The sequence below is a fragment of the Sarcophilus harrisii genome, chromosome 4 (genome assembly GCF_902635505.1).
Source record: "Sarcophilus harrisii chromosome 4, mSarHar1.11, whole genome shotgun sequence".
Classification (NCBI taxonomy): domain Eukaryota; kingdom Metazoa; phylum Chordata; class Mammalia; order Dasyuromorphia; family Dasyuridae; genus Sarcophilus; species Sarcophilus harrisii.
The window spans coordinates 183,406,873-183,425,110 of record NC_045429.1 but is presented as its reverse complement, the minus strand read 5'-3'; the positions used below and the strand labels follow the sequence as shown (position 1 = coordinate 183,425,110).

Sequence of the window (18,238 nt, the reverse complement as noted above, 5' to 3'; positions counted from 1 at the left end):
ACCTTCTTGACAGAAAAGAGAAAATATTTAATAAGCAGTTACTTTGTATCTCAGGCACTGTATTAAGCATTATATATACAAATAGAAGCAAGTCAGATAGTTCTTGCTTTCAGGGAGCTTCCACTCAAATAGGAAAAGACAGTATATAAAGAGCTGTCAGGGAAGGGTACCCCCATACAGAGAGAAGACTGCAAAAGCAACCCAGAGATCTACTTCCTTTGTAAGACCAGGAAGGTTCATTTGTCAGACTCAGTATCGCCAAGAGTGGAGGTCAAGTTTCCTGTGGAGTAGAGAGAGTCTGAGAATAGGGTCATGATGAAGAGATGGCAGGAAGTGTTGTGGGTCCTGGCAAGAGACCAAACAAAAGACTTATTTTTTTTATCAGAGATTCAGACAGCACTTACTGTAAGTTACAGATGAAATATCCATCTGCATCAGTGGAGAGTTTCCACACTACATTCCTCAGAAAATCACAGTTTAGGAGGAAAAAAAGGAAGGAGGGAGAGACAGAGAAAGATAGAGGCCAAGAGAAAGAGAGACACAGAGACAGAGAGACAGAAAGAGAAGGGAAGAAAGAAAGAAAAACAAGGGAAGAAAAGAAAGGGGAAGGAAGGAAAAATGTAAGAGAAACAAGGGAAAATTTTTCAGATTTGAATATATAAATATTATAATATTTAGAGTAATTTGTTTTCCATAACAACTATATTTTAGGATATCATACATTTTATTTGACTCAATATGTATTCAATCTGGAATACTCGAGGGATCTCTTTGTTCGTAATGAAGCCAAACAATTAGGTCTCATTTAGCTTTTTTTTTTGACAGTTGATGACGAGATATTGAAAATCACTATGACAGGACAAACAATTAATTTATCCTTAAACAATAATCTAAAAATTGTCCAACCACATACATGCAGTCATGTATATGTATGCATCAAAATATGAGTTCCAATTATGCAATTTACATTCTGAATTTTATGATTGGGAATAGTTTCTCCCTTGTTTGGCTAAATTAAAAATTATATAGATTGCTCAAAAGTGTGATGAAACTGTTAGTTCAATGAAGCAATCAACCAATAAACATTTATTCAATATTTTCTGTGTGCTAGGTACTAAAAATAAAAATCCAAAGTAATGAAACAAACTCCATTCTCAACTATAAGTTATATGACATTTCCCTTTAGGGACGGTCAAATTATATCTTGTCACTTGATGGTACCAGGAATGTGGATTTTTTTAAACATTTTTTGAAAGCCTGCATTACATTTAGGTTTGTAACAAAAAGCATCTTGCCAGATGTCAGAAAGGTGAAGGGGAGTATTATGCAAGTTTCCTGACTAATTTCTGCCAATATCTGGTTAAGAGCCCTGTTTGCCCATAAATCTGAAAGGGTTTCCTGGAACTTTATGAGGGGGAAAAACTTATGGCAAGATTAACTTGAAATTCAGATCAGAGACAAATAGTTTAGACTGTTTTGTTCATTAAAATAAAGCTTTTTTGAAGGGTGTAGTTATTTTGATCCTCAAAGATACGGTTTTGGTTGGATTTAATGCTTATGCATGGGTTTTGGGGTTAGCAACATTCTACTACTTCCCCAAGAAGAAAGAAAGACTATACTTTCAATCTGTATTTAGAGCAAACACTTAAATATACAACTTACTAGAAGCCATTTCCAGTTGGGGAAGTCAATTAATCAAAAATGGCAAGCAAATTTACTTGTCCCAGTGAAAGAAACATTTGTCACTCTTAACTGTCTCTGGGTTGTTTTTTTCAGGATACATTTTGCATAGATATCAACTTTCAAAGAGTTTATAAAGATAAGTAATTTAGCAGATGACTGATTTCCTAAGGACAACAATGAAAATATTTCCAAATAATAGTTGCAATAGAATTTTTTATTAATTTTAACTAGTAAAAAAGAAGGCTGCTATGAAAAACCTTGTTTATAAAGCATTTTTTATCATTACAGCAAAATTAAAACAATTTTATAAAGCAATGCAGTTTTGTTACATAAAATCATAGAATTAAATAAATGCATTGTTCTCACTAGAGGAACAGATACTTCCTGAAGTATAAGAGTAAAAGCAAGTATCTATACATAAAAAGTGCTAGTTTTGACTTAGTTGTTAAAAGTTCAGGTTCACATATTACAAAAGTCACAATGCAATTCACATATGAATAAGAAACAGGGTTAGTGATCTGTTCAGTCAGGGATGATTTTGATGAAAATAGAAATCATAAGAAACCTCCATGGCCAATCAATCCAGCCCATACTCCTCCCCTCACTCACCCTTACCACCAAAAAGAATGTCTACAACAACAGAAGTGACAAATGGTCTCCCAACATATGTTTTAAAACTCCCACTGAGGGAACCCAGCATTTTCTGAGGAAACCATTCTGTGTGGGGCAAACTCCAGTTATTAGGAAATATTTTGTTTGTTTGTTTTCTGATATCAAATCCAAATTTCATTCTTGGCCTAGTCCTGTCCTTTGGAACAAAGCACAGTAAGCCTATTCTCTTGTAGAATGTAGGTGTAGTTTTATACTTTTTTCTTTTGTTTTAAAAAACAACAAAGCATGGCTTGTTAGCACCAAGTTCTCTCTTCCTTGACCTTCCTGGAACTATATTAGAAATTTAATGTTACTCCACTGTCTTGCTTACAAAGAGATAACCAGTTCTTTTTTCCAACTTGGGAAGTGATTGTAGTACATAGAATATGAATTACTAATCATTTTGCCTTGGTTAGCACTGCTGTGGGATTGTGTTTTTAATAGCTTTATGGAAAATTTAGAGAAGTAGTATGGCATAATAATAGAGTTCCTTCTTTGGAGTCAGGAAGAGCTACCTCTGACTCATGCTGGTTATGTGACCCAGTCCAAGTCATTTAATCCATCACTGTCTCAATAGGTTTCCAAGATATTAACTCATAGTATTTTTGTTAGTTTATACTGATAAAGGGAATTTCTTCACCAGGACTTGCAGATACCCATGAAATGAGAGTTCTGTAGGAAAAAAAAAACATGCAAAATTTAACTTAAAAAAAAAAAAACTACCATGCTTATAATCCTTTTATATTATATTTTACAATTGGACCTTTTTTTGAATAAACTTTTACCCAATCCCAGTAGATGCTGTTAATTATGCTTCTAAAATAGAAGACTAATGATAAATTAGTTATCATAACTGAAATATGAATTTTGATATGCTTTTGGTCTAGTTCACCATGGATATGTGTGTGTATGTGTATGTGTGTGTCTGTATATATATATATATATATATATATATATATATATATATATATATATATATATATAAAAGCTTTCTAAATCTATAGCATCAGAGCATATGTGGTACTGTCTGTCTCCTTTGATATTAGTTATAGGGTATGGTTCTATAATATTTAACTCCAGAATTGTAAACATAAATCTGTATTTACCTGAGAGAAAATCATCCTTTAATGATAAAGCAAAACCATAAATAATTTATATTAGAAATACAGGATGTTCCAAAAGTCTTAGTGCAATCTTACAGTTGCTAAAGCTTAAAACTGCACTAAGTCTTTTGGGACATATTGCTGCCAGGTTCAGTGGCACAAGAACTTAATTCCTTCTAAGAAGGGAGGTGGGAGTTGAGAGCTGATGCTGGCAGATCTGAGCTTAGAAGTTCTTGATTGTATGGAGTAAGCCAGTCAGAGAGACACTTAGATGGCTCAATGGATAGAGCATTGGAGTCAGGAAGACCTGAGTTCAAATGTGGTCTCAGATACTAGCTACGTGTCTCTGGGCAAGTCATTTAACCTCAGTTACCTTAATCCTCTGGAAGAGGAAATGGCAACCCATTCTAGTATCTTTGCCAAGAAAACCCTGTGGACAGTCCTGACATGCTGTGGTCCATGGGATCACAAAGAGTTGGATACTGGTAAACAAAAACAGCAACAAGACCAGTCAGCTGTCCACACTAAGTTGAACATTGGTAATTGGTGACCTCAGGGAGCAGAAGCCAGCATGTTGCCTAAGAAGAAACAAACTGGCTCAGAGTGGAAACAAAGCAGATCAAAGCTCCCAGGCTGATCAGTCGTGGGATGTGGGGAATATCAATCACCTACATTCCCAAGCTGGACAAGAAAAAAACACCCAGTCTAAAAACAAACAAACAAATAGAAATAAATAAATGGAGAAGTAGATGAGTTTTAGATGGATGGATAAGTAAATAAACAAATAAAAGATTGATAAATTAGCAAATGAATGAATAAATGGATAGGTAAGTAAATAAGCAAATATATACATTTGGTGTGCTTATTCCTTATTGAGTCATAGTGCCATACTTACTTTAAAAACTGAATGGAGGTGTTAAATTGAAAGATCCAATCCACTATTTCCAAAACCTAAGACCTCCTTTGTGCTTCTGCAAATGGTTTTTTTTTTTTTTGGGGGGGGGGGGTGAATACTGGAATATAACATGTAAGGCAAGGAATGCCTACTGTCATTAGATATAAGTGAAGTATCAAATGAAAGCAGGTCTAGTTTTGCCATGTACCCTCCTATAAAAGTTCTCTTTCCTCACACATGGCACTTTCATCCACAGCAGGATACCATTTTGCAAATGATTTTGTATATGTGCTTTTGATTTGGTTTTGATGCAGTAGAATTATGATTTCATTTGTATGAAGAAGTCCAATCCAGAAATTTCCAAGAGTGTTTGAGATCAGGCGCTCCTCTCTATCTTATAAGCTTAGAGGGACTAATAAAAGATTAAATGATTTTCCCACTTTCACACATCTAGTATGTGTCAGAAGGAAGATTGGAATCTAGGTCCTTCCAGTGCTGAGGCCTTTCCTACTATGTGCTCAAAGGAGACGAAAATACCTGGTTTGGGAATTCATATTTTTCTTTGGGAAGTAGAGTCATTTCTTGTTTCATTGTTCAAACATCTGTTCAATACATAATTGTTTCATACTGGCTTGGGTTTCTTCACATTTCCAATAGTGATCCACTGAGCATTTTCTTTATGAATACATGGTAATACCAGCAAAAAAAGACAAAGGAAACATGCAATGATTTTCATTCTTGTCAAGCAAAAACAAAATCTTTGCATGTATCAAAAAATTATGAATATGTTATAATTCGTTTGGACATTTGATAATTTAATAGCTAAATGGTAATTTCATTTTAGTTAGAAAATAACTAAATCTTTTTTAAACGTGCTTTAAAAATTTTTTTAAATCTCCTTAAACATGCTTAAAAAATTTAAAAGACTGGTATTTTATAAAAAATGATGACCTTTTTATGTGTCCATCTGGTAAAACATACACTGTAAAGGAAAAAAGCAATTTCTTTAGATAATTATGAAGGTGATAATGATGACTTAAACTAATTCATTTTTTTCTTGTGTTATAAATGGAAGTGAGTCTTTGTGCTTCTATAGAAGCCTTTGAAATAGTTTTACTAACACAAATTATCACTGTTGTCCAGAATGATGTAAACAAGCTAGTGACATCTTTGTATTTAAATCAGCCTTTCAAATTGGCTTACTTCTAACTGAATTCAACCTTTTCAAGCATTGCAGTCTTCTCTCCTTTTATGAGTCCTAATTCACAGAGCTATTTTATCAGTTAAGGAGAAATGGTATAGAGCTCAGGGGAATTAAAAATAGAATATTTCTTTTAATTTTTAGAGGGATCTAATTTAGCTTTAGATCTTATTCTTTGATACATTAATAGATCCATGGTTTCATCCCTATATTTCCTTTTCCCATGAAAACCAAAATCACCATACCCATGTCATTATTATCTGTGCCTTTCCATAAATCTTCCATAGAAGATCCTTCCAATTTTTCAAAGGCTCTCATTCTTTAATGCCAAAGGGACACAATTCAGTTGTGCTACAAGACTTATCCACCACTTTTGCTGGTCATATACCTCCATGGTGATATGATTTATGTCATTTCTTTCATACATGTCATCTTGGTACTATGATGTACCCTACTAACATCCACTCAAAGATCATCTGACTTTGTTTCCTTTAGATTCTAGACTTCTAGTTAGAGGTATGTTGGAGCCAGCACAAACTGGCTCACTATTTCTTAAATGTTCATTGTGAACATTTGCACCTTGGAAATCAGCAAAACCTACAAATCAGGGCTTTGTTTGTTGTTTGGTTTATTGTCTAGTCTTTAAAAAGTGATAGAGAAAATGTTAATAGTACAAATCAAACTTAAAAGCAGGTTGTGTGCATATTTGCCCCACTATTCCCACAGAATCAGGTAAGATCAGTGTGAACACCAAGTTAGCACCCTGGATACCTTAGAATAAGCCGGAGTCAGGATAAGCAAAAGTTCTTGGTCTTTATTCTTGGTCTTTAGAGGTAGGAGTGAATTGGATGGACATAGAATCTCCATGACCTTCCTTCTTCGTCTCCAGCCCAGAAGTAACTCTGGCTAGTCGTACTCCACCCCCTAGTCCCTCCTACAATTCTCTGTATATACCAATTATTGAGCTAGCACAGAATAGTGGGAAGGGCCATTTTCTAAGCTAATAGAGTATTGTCCAGTCAGTAGTTAGCCTTAAGTGCTTGGTTGTCTGACTTCAGTGCATGAACTCAAGAGTTTCAACCCTTTACATCTCCCGCTTTCTTTTGTTTTAGAACACAGGTGGTCACGCCATCCCTGACTTCTCAGGGAGGTGAGAGCCCCCAAAAGGAGATGATCACGCCTTCCCTGACTTCTCAGGAAAGGAGGTGAAAACATCGAAAAGGAGGTGATCACAACTCCCCCGACTTCTCAGGAAGGGAGGGGAAAGCACTAAAAAGGAGGTGATCACGCCTTCCCTGACATCTCAGGAACGGAGATGAAAAGCACCAAAGGGAAGTGGGGATTGCTAGTGGGTTGCTGAAGGGTCTTATTAGAAACAGGTATGCACAAACCCATCAGCATGAGAGGTATTACATAAGCACATAGCAATAACGCACAGGCTCTTAGTGATGACTCTTCTCTCAGTCAGTGCAGGCTCAATGTCGTGCAACAAACATGAATTGTATACACAAGTAATGATATAACAAACAATATGATTCAACATGGTGTTGTAAAAGATTTCCAGAAGTCCTAGAAGGAGGGTATGTAAACAATAGTCACACATACATCTCCTTCAGCAGCCAAGAGATAGTCCAAAACCAATCTATTGTCCATTGCTTCATGTGTCAGGGAATCCAATGATCCCCGTAAGTTTTTGAAGTCTTTTTATCTGTTACAGAATTCAATGATTCCAGCAGATTTTGGATTTTTTGGTTTTTTATTTTATAGCTTTTTATTTACAAATTATATGCATGGGTAATTTTACAGCATTGACAATTGCCAAACCTTTTGTTCCAGTTTTTCCCCTCCTTCCTCCCACCCCCTCCCCCAGATGGCAGGTTGACCAATACATGTTAAATTCGCGCGCGCTTAATTTGGAGATAAGAAAACTCTGAGTCAAATTAAGCTTCTGACATTACTTAGCTGAGTGATCTTAGATATGTCTTTTAACTTGTAAACCTCAGTTTCCTCACCTATGAAGATGGGAAAATAATATTTCTACTTATTTAACAAGGTAGCTGTGTGGAATAAATGTGATAGATAATACTTGTAAAAGGCCTTGCAAATCATAAAGCATTATAAATGTCAGCTATTTATTATAATGTCAACTAGTGAGCAATACAAACCTAAATCTTCCACACCCATATCTGATTCTCTCTTCCCTATATTATACATCTTAAGACTCTAGAAGATTCTACAATCCTTTGCTATATATTACAATTATATTATTACAAAGCAATGGAATAGATGTATATGTTGACTGTTGGGGCAGTTAGATGGTACAGTGGAGAAAGCATTAGGCCTAGAGTGGGGAAAACCAGTAAATCTGGACAAGTCACTTACTTCTTAATCCCCCCTTTTTTTTCAACAATTATATGGTAACACCTACTTCAGAGAGTTGCTGTGGGAATCAAAAAAGAATATTTATAAAAAGCATAGTGCTTGGCATATAATAAACTCCATATAAATGATTATTCCCTTTTACTAAATAGTTTCATATTCTCCAAAGTTGTATAAAAATAATTAATAACTAATATTTATATAGTGCTTTATTATTTGCAAAACATGGATAGATAGATAGATAGACAGATGTGAAATGTCATTTGATCCTGACAGCAGTCCATGAAGATGTTATTTATCCCCATTTTTAAGTGAAAAAATTATCATAGAGTTTAAATGACTTGCTCAGAATCACATAAATAGTAAGTAATTGTAATGGGATTCAAATTTAGGTCGTCTACATGTGGAAATATGTTTGGAAGAACTGCACATGTTTAATCTATATTGGATTACTTGCAGTCAAGGGGAAGGGGAAGGGTGGGGAGGGAGAAAGGAAAGGGGAAGGAGTAAAATATGGAACACAAGGTTTTGCAAGGATGAATGCTGAAAACTATCTTTGCATATATTTTGACAAATAAAAAGCTGCTATTAAAAAAAATTTAGAGCATCCTGAATCTGTCCATATTCATCTTCCATTAAACATGCTGTCTTTCATGCCTACTGTCTTACCTAGCCTATAAAAAATATATCATTCCAACTACCCCAGATTTTTCCTTCATGGCTCCAGTGATGTGTGGTTGAAAAATATAGTCTGAGCCATTAGTTTTCTAGCAGTTTTATCATCAAACACAATATAAATCACAGAGAAAAGAAATTACTTCACTTTTACTTCGGAATCAGTCACCAACAGGAAATTAAGAAACTGATTTAGACAAATAAATTAAGTTTGAAAGGTAATTAGCTTTTATTCTCAACTAATCAAGAATTTATTAGATCCTTGTTATGAATTGCAAGCCTGAGGGTGAATGTTGAGTGTGTATCAAAAAATAATCATTGGCATATTGAGATAGACAAATCAATGACATTACTGTATCAAAATGAGGAATATGACTCTCTGTGTCTTGTTATTGTCTGTTTCTCTTTCTATCTCTTTCTCTTCCTCTGTCTCTTTTTCCTTCCATTCCTCCTTTTCTGTCTCCCTCTCTCCATTCCTCCCTCCCTCTTTGCCTCCTTCTCTTTCTCTGTCTCTCTCTGTCTCTGTCTCTTCCTTTCCCTCTCCCTTTTTCTCCCTCCTTCTCTCTCCCTCTGTCTCTGTCCTGTCTGTCTGTGTGTCTGTGTCTGTGTCTCTCATATTGCCTGGTTGAGCTCTAAATAAAATCCCACACAGTTATTAGATGGTTTCAGAGGTTCCATCTAATACTGAGATCTTAATAAAAGTTTCAATTCTGCCATACTTTTTCTTTTTTCTCTCTCTTATAGTCTTTCCTTATATCTTGCTTATGGCTGTGACTTATAAGTTATTACAGCTTTTGACACAGAGTAATATAGTGATGCTAAAGTAATCATATCCAAAGCATTTCATAACAGTAAAATCTGTGAAATTTCTGAATATGGAGTTAGGAACTTGGCAAGAATGGTTTTTCTTTTTTTGAGCCAGTTACACAGAAAGACTGCCACACAAATAAAAATAAAGAGACTTGCCAACCTTCTACACAAAAGACAGATGAAGTATAACTGAAAGCAAGAAAGAAAATAAACTGAGACAAGAAGAAAAGTAGATTGACTGGCAGCAGATCTTTATAAATGGTAGGCATTTAATTTTCCATCTGGTGGATTTTATGCTAATAGGAAATGATGATACTGGCTATGATATTGTTTTACACCTCATTCAGGTATTTTGATTGTTTTATCAAGATTTCTCCCATGTGATGCACTATGTTGAAAATATCTGGTGTCATAAAATAAGCTTTAAGAATAGTAATATTCTCTGGTGGCCTCTAAAATAAAACAAGTCTTTCCTCTGATTTTCTCTGCTATTGTAATATAGCTTGCATTTTAAAAACCTGGGTATTCACATTTAGAGTAGCAAGAGATCATAAAGTTTCAACATCCAAATTTTTCAGATGAAGAAAGAACCTGAGAGGTAAAGAGATGGAAGTTATTTGTCCCAGTCATTGAAATAGTATATAAAAAACCCCATGATTTGAACCCTAATTCATCATTCTTTCTCCTTGATCGTATTTTCTATCTTTTGAACACTTTGGTTTTGAATACACACACACACACACACACACACACACACACACACATCAGTATTAACATCTTCCATTCCTGGAATGCTTTCCTTTTTCACATTCTAATTTTGAATGCTTCCCCAATATCCTTCAAGACTACTTCAAATTCCACTAGTTCAAATACCATAGAAAGCTTTTCCCAGCTCCCCTCTTCCTACTCTCTTTCCTCAAAAATTACCTTCTGTTTGTACTATTTACATCCTAGATGCATGTAATTATTTGCTTACTATTTCTCCCATTAGAATGTGAGCTCCTTAAAAGTAGGAACCATATTTATTGTTCTTTGTATATTTAGTGCTTAGCATAATACCTGGCACATTATAAGCATTTGGTAAATGCCAGTAGACTGACAATAAATATTTGTTTATTTTAATTTAATTTTATTTTATTTGCTGTAAGAAAGATAGTACAAATGTTTATATCACCATTCTTTGGATAAAGAAATTGTTGACAAATTAGGAAATTGGTAAGACCTTTGTGATTTCATTATTAAATATTATGTTTCCATCAAAAATGAGTTCATTGAAATTTCACACATTACTTCACCCAAAGATCCAAGGCAAAGATTTTTTCTATTTTAGTAATTTAGTTGTGTCTGTTTTGTTTTTTAAGTAAAGTTTGGACATTTGCATTATTTTATTTTCAGATGTCTTTATTAAATACAATAATCCTTTTGATGAGGTTCGCGGCAGGGCAGGGAGTTGTGGGAACTCCTTCCTGGTCAGCGCAGGTCCTTCATAAATGAATTTACAAACCTGAAAAGTTAAACTGGCAAAAGAAGTTTATTATTAGAACTGAGAAGTCAGCTTTTGCAGATTGATTTCCTTAGTGGCAGGGTTCATACTGAAAAGTAAAGATCTAGCAGAGAAATCCCGACAGAGAGGTATATAAGGTCCTGTTAGGGAAATAGATGAGAGAAAGAGGGAGTAACACTGAAAAGAGAATGTCTTTTCAGTGGGCAGAAGATCACAGCTATGCCAAGGAGATTCTTGCTTTTGGGCCTCTGCAAGGAATTGAGCTGAAGGAAGCTTGTTATATGGGTAGCACTTGGTGGGGGCTGGGAGCAGTTTGAGTTGGAATCAGAATAGAGAATCTTAGAATTGAAGGAGTGTCCCTTGACTAATCTCCAATTGGGTAGAATTGGATAGAAATCTCTGTCTCTAGAAATCTCTCTAATCTCTATCCAGGAATGGTCCTGGATTCAACTAATCCCACCCAGATAACAGAATGAAACCACTTTATCTTGGTTCTCTGGGATGGTCTCTCAGGGGGAGAGCTTCTCTGAGCCAATTTCCCAAGATTTCCCCACAAAGTCCGAGAGAGTGAGAGTTTCTAGGCTTCCCTCATCATTTCATCTGCTAATTTTAAAAATGTATTGGATTGCTATTTTTCAGCTCTTGCTTAAACTGAGTTGTAGCAAAGACTAAGGGGTGAAATGTAAAGATTAAGGCTCCTTTAAAAAAAATAAAGCTTTTCATTTTCAAAACATATGCATAGATAATTTTTCAATAATGACCCTTGCAAAAGCTTATGTTCCAAATTTTCCCCCTCCCTCCTCCTCTATATGTCAAGTAATCAAATATATGTTAAACATGTTAAAATATATGTTAAATCCAATATATGTGTACATATTTATACAATTAGAAAATTAAGGCTCTTTTGATGCTAGTGGTTTATTTGGTTTTAGGAAGAATCGGGGTGGTTAATATCCTCAGAAGCTTTTTTCAATTTAATTCATTTTCAATTCAGTTTTGTTCACATGCTCACTGACCACTTTATTCTTATGCAAGCCACCTTCTACATAAGCTACATAGGTGACTAAAGGCTTGACTCTTGGGAGCTGACTTTGTAGTATCTGGATTAATGCAACTCAACAACAAAAACTATAGAATAAGGTAAAAAAAAAAATGTGAATAAAGTACTATGGAGATTCATGGAGGAAGAGATAATATCTACTGGGACTCAGGGAAGGATTCCTCTGAGATAGGCCTTTAGAATTTCAAATAGACAGATGTGAAGAATGGATATTCAAAGCAGAAGGGTGCTTATGAATCATAAACAAAGATAAGGAATTAGGAAATGTGGGCCCTTTTTCTTCTCTCTTTTCCAGTCTTAAGTTATGAAATTCCCTCCATTATTCTTTCCCTGTGTCTTTCAAATCCAGCTTTTCTTTTCCATTACAGTTTCATCATCCTAATTTATATCTTAACCACTTCAATTGGATTTAGTCTTAAGAATCTTCTTACTAATCTCCCTACCTCCTAGGGCTTCCCCTTTCCTACTAATTATATCACATTCTCATGTTATTTCCCTATCAGTGTAATTTTCCTAATGGCATCCAACTTCAAATACCATGGAGTCTACCACTTTTGTCATATTGCCATAATTCTTGCTATATGAGAATCACCTGTCTTTCTTCTACCTTTTGCTTTAGGCCCTGTAATCAAATCAATACTACCATTACTTCTGCAAAGCACATGTCAATTGACTGCCCTATGAATCAACTCACTATCCCTGTGACTCTAGACCAAAATTTCCTTTCATATCCAACATGTCATTATTTTGTCATATTAGAATGTAAGCTTCTTTTCTCTAAGAGCCTATGATCCTTATTATGTACTACTCACTTGGTGCTTATTGTGTCTTGCCTTATTTTATCATTCAAATCAACAAGTTTATTAAGCATCTACTATGTGCACAAATGTTCCCTAAGGTCATGGAACATACCTTCTTTTGGGGAACCCATATGGTCTCTTTCCTCTTCAGGCCTCAGCTTCCTCATCTAAAAAATAAAGGAACTCTAAGGTTCCTTTACAACTCTAGATTTTTGATTTTATGATCCAAAGTACAGCAAATACAGGTAATACACAAAAGAAACATTGTAGTGGGGGGTTGTGTGGGAAGAAGGGAGAAAGGAAGAAAAGACTTCCTGTAGGAAGTGAATCTTGGAATCTTATAGGAAGCCAGTGATTCCAAAGGATTTCCAAACAGAAGAGTTTGCATTTTATTTTAGGGAAAACTCAGTTTCTCAGTCAAAGAAGTAACATATCAATTGCCATGTCTTGGCAGTATCAGTTTGGCAGCTTTGTAGAGGATGTCCTTGGGTCCTAGGGCACATTAGTAAAGAGAGTACTGCAATAATCTATATCTCAGGTGATTAAAAAAAAAAAAAAGCAAAGATGAAAGAGTGAATGCTTTGTGTCTCTTATCAGCCTACAAAGCTTGAGATCAGGATCTGCTTTTGATTAGGGGTTCATACATGCAAATACTTGTTGATTGAACTTTGGGGACTATAAGCCTATTAATTCTATCCATTGGACTTGTCTATATAACTTGTGTGTATACAGTTGATTGCATGTTGTCACTCATTTTGGAATATGAGCATTGTGAGGATGGACATTTGCATTTTTTTTTGCATTAAAACTATTGGTATTGAGTCATTTCAGTCATTTCTAACTTTGTGATCTTATTTGGGGTTTTCTTGGCAAAGACACTAGACTGGTTCATCATTTCCTTCTCCAGCTCATTTTACACATGAGGAATTGAGGTAAACAGTTAAGTGACTTGCCCAGGGTCACATGGCTAGTAAACATCTGATGTCAAATTTGAGCTCGGATCCTCCTCACTCCAGGACCAGGACTTTATCTACTACACCACCTGGCTGCACTTTGCATTTATAGCTAATATTTCTGTAGGGCTTACTATCACCCCTGTCTTTGAATCTTTCATACCATTCTGGTTATCTCTCAGATGGACCTAATCATTTTTAATTCATATGATAATTCTTTTTCTATAAAGCACTCATCACCCCTGGTAGATTAACAATTCCTTACCAGCTGGGACTGTATCATATAAGATAAGCTAGATAGCACAATGGATAGTGCCAGGCCTGGAGTCAGAAAAATCTGAATTAAAATCTGTCCTCAGACACTCATTAGTTCTTTGTCCCTGGGCAAGTCACTTAAACCTGTTTTTCTCAGTTTCTTCATCTGTAAAATGAACTGGCAAAGGACATGACAAACCACCCCCCAAGTATCTTTAACAACACAGAGGAAAAGAGGGTCACAGAGGTGGACAACTGAAACGATTGAACAAAAATGCCTCATATTCTCCTTGTGTGTCCAGCACTTGGAGGATCTAGGAAATGCTTAATAAATGTTTATTGAATTACCGTGAACTCTCCCATCTTTTTTTCTTTTTTAATGGTGTTTTTTCCCTAGTTACATATCAAGACAATTTTTAGCATTCATTTTTAATAGCTTTTTATTTTCAAAATATGCAGATAGTTTTCAACATTAACCCTTGCAAAATCTTGTGTTCCAAATTTTTTTCACTTCCCCCGTTCCCTTCCCCTAAACATCAGGTAATCCAATATATTTTAAACATGTGCAATTCTTCTATACATATTTCCACATTTATCATTTATCATTCATTTTTACAAGATTACAAATTTTTCTTCCTCCCTCCCTTCCACTCTTCTGAAAAAGGTAGGCAGACCAATATAGGATATACATGTACTATCATGTAAAACATGATAGTACATGTTAGTCACAGATGCAAAAGAACAGAACAAAATGGGGAAAAATTTAAAAAAACAATAAAATACATGAAAGAAATATGGTTCAATATGCAGTCAGAGTCCATCAGTTCTTTTTCTGGTTATGCATAGCATTTTCTTTCCTGATGTACTTTCTTATATCATTGTGTTGCTGAGAAGATCTGAGTCAATCATAGTTGAACACACAAAGTTGCTGATACTATGTGCAATGTTTTCCTGGTTCTGCTTTGCATTAGTACATACAAGTTTTTTCCAGGTTTTTCTGAAATCTGCCTGTTTTCATTGTTTCATATTGTACAATAGTATTCCATTATATTCATATGCCATAGCTTGTTCAACAATTCCTCAATTCTTTTAATCATAATAATCTCACCTTTGATATTCAGGATTTCCAATTTGATACTCAATTGGGAATTTTGTTTCTTTTTCTAGTTTTTATTTCATTTTAGTTGCATGTCTATTTCATTGATCTCCTTTTTTCTATTTTCATGTTGTAATCATTTAGAGAAATAGATTTTCCCCTAAATACTGCTTTGCCACATCTCATAAATTTTGGTATGTTGTTTCATTGTTGTCATCTCTTTAATGAAATTATTGACTATTTCTAAGATTTGTTCTCTGACCCACTTATTCTTTAAAAAATAATCTAATCTTTGTTAAATGTAATTTTTATTTCATTATGATCCAAAAATAATACATTTAATATTTCTGCCTTTCTATATTTGATTTTGAGGTTTTTAAACCCCAGTACATGGGCAGTTTTGTATAAATGTTATGTGCTGATAAAAAAAAAAAAAAGTATATTCCTTTCTGTCCCCTTACAGTTTTTTTCAAAGGTCTGTTATATGTAACTTTTCTAATTTTCTAAGTTACCTCTTTTGTTTCTTGTTTATTTTTGCTTGGATTTATTAAGTACGGAAAGGGGACAGTCGAGGTCCACCATTAGTACAGTTTTGCTGTCTCTTTCTTTCCATAACTCTTTAGTATTGATATTGCCTCATTGTCTATGGTACCTTTCAGCAAGATGTAGTTTTCTTCCTGAATCTCCTTTAATTTTTTGCTTTTACTTTGACATTAGGATTCCTCTCTCTGAATTTTTTTTTTAATTTGGCTGAAGCATAATAGATTCTGCTCCAGCCCTTATCTTTACTCTCTCTGCTTTGACTGTGCTTCTTGTAAACAACATATTGTAGGATTTTACTTTTGATTTACTTTGCTATCCACTTCCATTTTATGGGAGAGTTAATGCCAATCACATTCACAGTTATGATTACTATGTATTTCCCTCCATTTTGTTTTTCCTGCTGTTTGTACTCTCTTTTCCTCCACCTTTTCCCTCACCTTTTCCCTCATCACTATTTAACTTCTATTTACTACCTCCTTGAGTCTGCCTCACTTCTATCAGTTCCTTGTCCCTTTACTTAACTCCTTCTCTCCTACTTTCCTGTTGGGTAAGATAAATTTCTATATTAAATTGGTTGAATATATTATTCGCCATTTAAGCCAATTCTGATGAAAATAAGGTTCAAGCAATGCCCATAGCCCACTCTCCCATTTTACTCTCTTTTTTTGCTTCTTCATGTGAAATAATTTATCCCATTCTACCTCTCTCTTCCTTCTGTACCCAATGCACTCCTCTTTCTCATCCCATAGTTATTTTTTATAATTCCCTCCAATTTACTATATACCCATACTCTCTGACTACGTATATTCCTTTTGGTTGCATTATTAGTGATGCAATTTTTAAGAATTACAAGTATCATCTTCCAATTTAGGGATGTAAACAGTTTAGCTCCCTTATGTTTTCTTTCCCTTTTTTCCCTGTTTATGTTTTTCTTGGGTCTTGATATTAGAGATCAGATTTTGGTTTAATTCTGGCCTTCTCTTTATGAAAGCTTGAAATCCTTCTATTTCATTAAATGACCATTTTTCCTTGATGTATTGTGCTTAATTTCACCAGGTAAGTGATTCTTGATTGTAGTCCTAGCTCCTTTGCCCTCCAAAATATTATGTTCCATGACCTCTGATTTTTTAATGTTGTAGCTTCTAAATCCTGTGTAATCCTGATATTTGAATTGTTACTTTCTGGCCACTTGCAGTATTTTTTTCTTGACCTGAAAGTTCCAAAATTTGGCTGTAATTTTCCTTGGAATTTTTATTTTGACAACTTTTTCCTGAGGTCATCAGTGAATTCTTTTATTGTATCTTTTGTTCTTTTCTCCTGGGATATCAGAGCAGTTTTCCTTGATAATTTCTTAAAAGATGCTGTCTGGGTCCTCCTTTTGATTATCATTTTCAGTTATTTCATTAATTCCAACATTATTTCTCTAGGATCTATTTCCTAGGTCATTTGTTTTTCTAATGAGGTATTTCACATTTTCTTTTTTTTTTTTTTCTTCATTCTTTCGAATTTCTTTGATTGATTCTTAATGTCTCAGAGAGTCATTAGCTTCAACTTGTCCAATTCTAACTTTTAAGAAGTTGTTTTCCTCAATTAGCTTTTGTTACTTCCTTTTCCATATGGCTAATTGTACTTTTTTAAGGATTTGTTTTCTTTTTCTAAGCTGTTGACTCAATTGTCATAATTCTCTTGCATTACTTTCATTTCTTTTCCCATTTTTAACCTCCTTTTTGAACCCTTCCATGAATTCTTTGTGGGCTTAAGACAACTTCCTATTTGGGGTGAGGAAAGGGAGATTGCCCATAGATGTTTTGACATTGTTGTCCTATTCTGAGTTTGTCTTGGTCTTCCTTGTCACCATAAGTGTCTATGATCAGATTCTTTTTTTGTTTGTTTTTTAATTATCTTTTTTGACCCTTTTCCTTTCTTTTAAATTTTAAATAGAAGGGACAGTCTCGGACTTCTTTTGCCAGGTGTTGCAGACTCTGGCTGATTACCTATACTGTACTGATTGTTGCCTTCGGACTCAAAGGGCACTCTCATTTCTGGTGCTGTGCTGAGACAGGGGTGGAGGAGGTGGCTTGTAGACAGTGCTGCTGGAGGCTGTAAGGTCTGGCAGCTTACCTGGTGCTGAACCACAGTTCTTGTACTGGTTATGGGATGTGCTGAGAGCAGTGGGTGTTTCTGGGATTTCTGGGACTACACTGAAGCCCAGGATGAATCTGACAGTTGGCAGCTCTGTAGCCCTGGGGCTACCCTGAAAAGCAGCAAGTGGTACAGCTTTCTCAGAGCTGGAGTCTGCCTGTTCCCCTGACAATGTTAAGGAAGATGGGGTATCCTGATGTGAGCATTTGCTTGTTCCTACTGGTTTGCTGAGGTGGACCTTGCTAGCTTGGTGGGATACTTCTGTCCTGGGATGCACTCTCCTTTTACCTGAATGAAACAGACCATTCCTGCTGATATTTCAAGTTGCTTGAGCTCACAGATTGTCATCCTGTGTTTTGGTTTTGGCTAGCCCTAAGATTTATTTTGGGGTGCTATTTTATAGTAGTTGGAGGTGAATATGGGAGAGTTGTGGCAATTTACTGTTTACTCTGAATTCCTCCATCTTTTTCCTTAATATATTCAGTCCT

At 35.1% G+C, this 18,238-nt stretch overlaps 1 protein-coding gene across 2 annotated transcripts in view; it reads left to right on the top strand.

The window, feature by feature from the left end:
* DSE (dermatan sulfate epimerase) overlaps positions 1–18,238 on the top strand; it is an 88,191-nt gene that overhangs the window by 41,460 nt on the left and 28,493 nt on the right. The gene's annotated exons all lie outside the window — the stretch shown is intronic.